Raw genomic sequence first — 7,141 nt, 5'->3', positions numbered from 1 at the left:
CCGCCCCCCAATTCCCGCCCCCCCCCCCAGCTGGTTTTGGGGAAAGGGTGAGTGTATTATGTGAGAAAATAGAGTAAATGGGGGTATACTGAAAAAGAAGAGGGAGGTTAAATCATCTCTGTCTTTACCACTGGTGCAACCACTGCTGGAATACTATGTCCGTGCCTTTCATCTACTGGATGATCAACATGCCACTTGAGACTATCTTGAAGTGACCTAAGTATACAGGCAATTCTGTTGCCCCCTCTGGGTGCATAAGTGCCTCCATTATAGGAATAGGAATGCCTCTGTATCTCTGGAGAGCAGTTTGTAGTCAGTGCAGAGCCAAAGGTCAAGTCAAAGTTCTTTTATCCTTCATCCTTCTGACCCCCAAGTATTCAACAGGGTTCACAGTCTAGTTTCAGTTACTTCAGGGGTGAATTTCCTGACCCTTTATCTGATTTCAGTTAAAAGGTTCAAAGGTTTGGAAAACAGGTCTTACAGTCAAGAACTCAAGAGTTCAGTTTATTCAGGTTTAAAGAAGATGCAGAAGTGACTTGATTTATGTGTAAGTGTCAGAATTTGAGAATAGAAGGTGTTTTCTCCTAGCATACAAATTATTTGGGTAATGAGATCAGACTAGATGATCACAGTGGTCCATTCTGGCCTTACAACCTATGAATACTGCAAATCCTTTTTTAAGCCACAGAATTGCCTCCTTTCCCCTCTCTGCTTCCCCACACTGAGCAGTATCTGCCTCTGTGAATAGCTCTACTGAAATCAGTGTAATTCAGGGTGGCAAACTCTGGCCTTTAGTTTTTACTGTGCCCTGATCAAAGAAAACTCCATTGGACTTTAATGAAGGTTTGGCCCAAGTACATCCTCAGTGAAGCCACATTGAATTAGTGATTAAAGATGGATGTAGTTCACAGGGTGCATTTACATGGCAAGAGCAGGTACTTGGGTTGTGTTTGAAAGTGGAACACTTGCGATGACTGAGGAACAAGTATGCACTAGCAGAGAGCAGTAGTCTGCACTCTTTTGGTACTTCTTACAGTTGATTCTTATTTTCACTTGTTAGGTGAAAGCCAAGAAAAACTTCACAGGTAGGTATTAAGTAGAGGACATGAGGTTTGGGGGTAATGTATGTTTTACAATTTCTTCATCATGGAATTGTTGGCAGACTGTCTTATAGGTAACTCAGAACTACTCCCTCATCCTACAGACAACCAACATATTCAACAGGGTTCTCATCCCTACTTTTTATTACTGTACGGGTGAATTGTCTGATTCTTTATCTGGCCTCAGTTCAGCAAAGCACTAAGTATGTGCTTAAGTCCATTTGATGTCAGTGGAATACTGAGTACTTTCCTGAGCTGGGACCTCAGTATATATACATTTCCACCCCTGCCCAAATGTCATAGCCAAGTTAAAATTAATACATAGGCAATGCACAATTAATTTGAGGCCCCATTGAGCTACTGACCTTTATTAAGTCATTCATTATGGCCTGAGATATTGTTAGGTGACCCTCTTCCTCTATCCAAAACTTAGTATTATCATCTACTATTTTAAGCTTGTTTACAGAACTGGAATAATGCACAGATATAAAAAGGTGATTACAGCATCATGTGTCTGAGCTTTTAAGTTCCTTTTCCATGAAAACAAATCAAAGAATGTCTGAATATCTGAAAGCTAGACAGCTGTTTTTTGCTTGTCATGAGCTTGAATCAAGCACTACTTCATCAGGATGCCAACCTTATATAAAACATTAAAGATCTAAAAACATAAAAAAACCCCAAACTAGAACAAATCCACCAGGAGCTGGTAACGCTTTGTCCATCAGAAGTAAATCCAATTATTTGACTAAATTCTTTTGAGCTGCATTTTCCACATATCCTCCACCTGGCCTCTAAATTTGCCTCTGAGACTGTTGTTGCGCATGCTTTTGCACAAGCCTGTGGGTTTTGTGCGAATGAATTCAGGAAGTAAGGTCTCTAATCACCTGCCTGCCAGCAAAGAAGTCAAGTGCCAGAGTATGCAAAAACTTGCATCCACTAAATTGTCTGCACTGCTCAAGGGGTGGGATGCGTAAGACAGGTTGGTTATCTCTTTCATAGTTCTTGAGAGACAGGGAGAGAGATGGGAAGGCTGATTCTGCTTTGTGGGTGATGTAGAGGGATGCAGTTGTTTTTCATCAGACTTTGGTGCATCCGTGCAACGGAAGCCAACAGTGAACCCATACTTCCTACCAACACCGGCACACCTATGTTGTGATCTGTTCCTCTACCTCCAGGGGTCATATTTCACCAGGGACTGAAGGATATGTGTTATAGCACCACCTTGAGGCTAAGTGTAAGTTGATTAATGTGCTATAGGCATTTCCAGGGGGTATCAGTGCCATCTGAGGATACAGCATAAACTTTACTTATAAGCTATAACAATAAACCCAGTTTGAAGAAGCCTAGGTATGCATGAGTCCATGCCTTCATTCACTTAAGGGACACTGACATAAAATGTGATCTTTATTACTTTCCCTCTTGTTTTCTGAGGGTTGTACATAAGTATGGTGTCATATAAAAGATTAATAAGCATAAATCATCATCCTTCCACCTCTGCTTTTGAAAGCGTAATTATTTCCATGGCAGCCCATTGACAGTGTCAGGATTATGGATGAACAAGTCAGGAAGTGAAGGAGCAGGCAAGGATTTAAAATTACAGATCATCTTTCCATGTAATTAAACAGTGACAGAGAAATTAAAAAAGGCCTCCTAGCGTAAACCAGACTCACTCTTTTTGATGCCTTTTCCAAGAGGTTTCCAGAAAGCATCAATTTGTCATGGGTCACTTTCCTGGGGAGAGCATAGAGTTATGCTCAGATCTTCAAAATCCATGTCTAGCACAGTGGGGTCCTGGAACTGGGGTTCTTGGTGCTACAATGCAATGCAAATAATGCAAATAATACATAGTAATGCAATGCAAATAATACATAGTCATAATAATTTACATTTGGCAGCTCACACCCTTTTGTTTTCGACCTACTAAACCTCATAAAAATAATTCAGATTACACATTTTCTTAGTCATTTTCAACTTTAAGCAGATTGACCAGACGTCAGAGGTCAAAATTCAGGCTTTGCATTCTATATTTAAACACCTAAATAAAAAGCTTGATTTTCTGGGTGCCCACAGCCGCTACAGTTGCAAAGCAGTTCTGGCAATCAGACCTTCCATGGAGGTGTCTGTTTTTAGGCATATAGCATTGGAACCTCTGGCTTGAGATCACACTGCTGTGGTCCATTGTGTTTCTCTTGTACATTTTGTTGCCATTTGGGTCACAGCGGACAAGTCACTCCTAATAAATCTCATCATAAATATAACAAGGAGCATGTGGGTCAGGAGGATTATTGATTAAGTGCCAACAATATATTCAGTCCTGTACAAGGAAGAACTCAAGATAACCCCTCCTCCAATGTTCTCCAGTCTAAAAAAGCTAGAAATATGTGCACCAAAACAGTAGGCAGGATGTCTACAGACTAAGCTTGCAAAAGCTTGTGTGCTAGGCATCCTGTGTTCTTAGCTTGGATTTTATTCATATGGCTTTTATGATACTCCACCCCCAACCTCCCTCCCCCGCTGACACTCTACCGGCCTGGAGGGGAAAACCATTTTGACAAGCCAGTTGCTGTGACTTGGCAGGAAAACATTTGGTTAGTTACAGTCTAGAAATTAAATGCTGTTGCCTATTAACATGCCACAGCAACCACAGTTTATTCACAAGTAACTTGCACTGATGGCATCAGTGAGAATATTGAGTGGTACCTCCAGCTCTCATGAGGACACGGGCACAAAGAGAGGCTCCTAATTTCTGAAAACACTTTCTATATGCAAGGTAGCTTACAAAGGACTCGGGGGTCAGTTAACCAGTGAGGATATAAACAGCAAGAATTTGTAGTGACAGGTGTAAGAGGGTGAACAATATCAGGGAATCAGAGAATGATAGGAAATGAGCGTTGGAAGAGATCCTCAGGTCATCGAGTCCAACCCCCTGCTCAAAGCTGGACTATCCCCAACTAGATCATCCCAGCCAGGGCTTTGTCTACCCAGGTCTTAAAAACCTCCAAGGATGGAGATTCCACCACCTCTCTGGGTAACCTAGTCCAGGGCTTTACTACCCTCCTGAGAAAGGTTTTTCTAATCTCTAACCTCAACTTCCCTTGCTGCAGCTTGAGCCCATTGCTCCTTGTTCTGTCATCTGCCACCACTGAGAATGGTCCAGCTCCATCCTCTGTCGAACCTTCCGTCAGGTAGTTGAAGGCTGCTATAAATCCCCTCAGTCTTCTCCGACTAAATAAGCCCAGTTCCCTCAGCCTCTCCTCATAAGTCATGTTCCCAGCCCCTTAATCATTTTTGTTGTCCTCCGCTGGACTCTGTAATTTATATACATCATTTCTGTAGCGGGGGGCCCAAAACTGGACGCAGCACTCCAGATGTGGCATGATCAGTGTCAAAGAGAGGAGAAAACTCACTTCCCTTGATCTGCTGGCAACACTCATACTAATGCAGCCCAGTATGCTGTTAGCCTTCTTGGCAACAAGGGCACACTGCTAGCTCATATTCAGCTTATTGTTCACTGTGACCCCCAGGTCCTTTTCCGCAAAACTACCGCTTATCCAGTTAGTCCCCAGTCTGTACCGGAAGGGGACATCAAGGTGAAAAGCCAATACCTTGTAGCAACAAGAGCATCAGCGTCCTTACCATTACCCTGCTGGTCGATACCTTCACCCTATTAGATGCATTCAGAGAGTGCTTTCGAACACGGGCCCAGTGGTGAAGATGAGTCTGTCTGGACGGGGCAGCCAGTCGGTGGAAAACAATCAGCATAGCAGGAGCCCACACAGAATGAAACAACTTCCATTTTTCAATGTGATTTTTAAAGTTGTGGGCAACAAAACATTCCACAATGCCTTGTTAAGAGGATTGCTCTTTCTCTTCTGGCTGACCTTTATTATGAAACCAAGAGGTTTTCTTGTCCCTGGGAATAGTTTATGTAAAAAATCATTGGAGTTAATTTTCCTCTTGCTCTATCAAGCATCAAGGCTCATATCTGTCTCTAGTTAAAAGACATTCCTCAGCCAGAGGCCTGAGGAAGAGTGTGGTGATGCTCAACAGCTTGCCAATGTCTGCGCCAGCCATACAGTTGGTTCAACAAAAGATATTATCTGCAACAAAGCTCACCTTTTGCATTCCTCAGCCAAAAATTTAGAGAAAGTAGTTTTGCTTTCTTCAAACATGAGCAGAAATTGTGACCCAATGAAATTTTGTATTGTAGGATCCAAATTGGACCCTCTCCCCCATGTCAAATAAAAGAACACACTTTGGTTTTTTTAAGGGTAATTCAGACTTTTAGATATGCATAAAAAATGTTAACGCTCTAGTCCCTGTCTGACATTGGACCCCTCCAGGGAAGAAGCCTGCCTAATCTGCACATCACAGAGCAACACTCTCACAAAAGGACTCTGAGGTACCCAGGGGAATAAACTTCTACCTTCTACCTCCCCTGCGCAAAATGAAGTTTCTTTTCCACCTAGGAGAACTTTTACAATATTTGAATTCTCCTCAGCCTGAAGAACAGTGTTTGTCACTGAAAGCTTGCAAAGAAAGATTTTTATTTTTTGCTACTATTTAGTTGGTCTGATAATAGATATCACCCCTGACCCAAGAGCTTTGTTTATCTCTAGTTTTTAGATCGGAGTGGGCAATTATTTTGAGCGGAGGGCCGCTTACTGAGTTTTGGCAAGCCACTGAGGGCCGCATGACAGGCAGCCAGGGAAAGATAAATATTAATTTTCTAAATTTTGTAGGGGACCCGCGGGCTGGATAGAATGGCCTGGCGGGCCGCATGCGACCCATGTGCCACATTTTGCCCACCCCTGTCTTAGATCAACAAGGCTATACATGTATCCCTGAAACTCTGTAGCCCTACTCTCAATTGCCTTAACACTTAGCTTTGTCACTTCTCCTTTATGGCTTGTATGGTGATAGTCATAGTGATTACACTGCAATGTATAAGTATATTTTGTGTATATGCACATATACATACCGACATGTATTTTGTAAGGGATTGAAATTAAATAGCTAATAAAGGGAAACTGCCCCATTTGTAGCATTTCTTCATTTAAATGTTCATTTCTCCCATTCCACCTGTAGCTGTGCAGGGTGCTTTGCTGACAAAAAATTAAAAAGGCAGGTGATCGTTGGCTAACACATTTTATTTTCCTGCCTCCACTGCTTCTCACCGGAGGGTTTGATATAAAGAGGCAGCATTTCCCCCTAACCCACCCTAGAAATATCCAGGGTTAAGTTAATGCAGAACCAGTCAACATTCATTTCACCCGTTTTTCCCTGTCTGATCACTAGACCCTGCCATTACCAAGGATTCCTAGGAACTAGAGATCTTCATAGAAATGGAAAAAAGCCAACGTGTAGGATATAGCTTTCATAGGCCATCAGGATCTGCTTGAGAAGCACAGGGCCTGAATTCTGTTTTGCTTATAAAAGGGGAAAGCCTTCCCCCAAAGGTGTGTGAAGACTCCAGGACTGGGTCCATGTTTATATGTTGCTGGTTGCCCATCAGTATGGTTGGCTAAACCTTTCTTTTAGCAGTTGCACTAATGGAACTCTATTGCATTTTCTGTGGTTGCGCTGAGAGGACAGCCCGGCCCATTGAATCACATCCTGCCTGATTTAGAGCACCTGCCGCTCCCAGTATCTTCCGTGCAAGCTGCAGGGACTGAACGGCTCCGGTCTTCTCACACAGAATCTGATCCTGAATCACTCTGAAGTCAACAGAGCATGAATGGGCCTTTGTTTGCAGATCCTATGGACAGCAGCTGTTTCATAGCCCACTCTGGGGCTCCTTCTCCACCCTGTCCCCAATTCCAGTGGCACTCAACAGCTACCTGGGCTATAGGAGGATCCCGGCAACACCCTAATAAGCACAGCCCGGCTACTATAACTGTGCCCTGGGCACAACCTTTGAAAGGCAGGGTCTCTCAGTGCCAGGGCTGGCTGTTTTCTTTGGGCTGCTTTTATATCTTTAAAAACATACTAGCCTGTTATTTTGGAATTTTCCTAATGTAGCTGTTTAAATATTTACAGTG

Source organism: Alligator sinensis, unplaced genomic scaffold (assembly GCF_000455745.1).
Source record: "Alligator sinensis unplaced genomic scaffold, ASM45574v1 scaffold1156_1, whole genome shotgun sequence".
Lineage (NCBI taxonomy): Eukaryota > Metazoa > Chordata > Crocodylia > Alligatoridae > Alligator > Alligator sinensis.
This window is presented reverse-complemented; position numbering follows the sequence as displayed.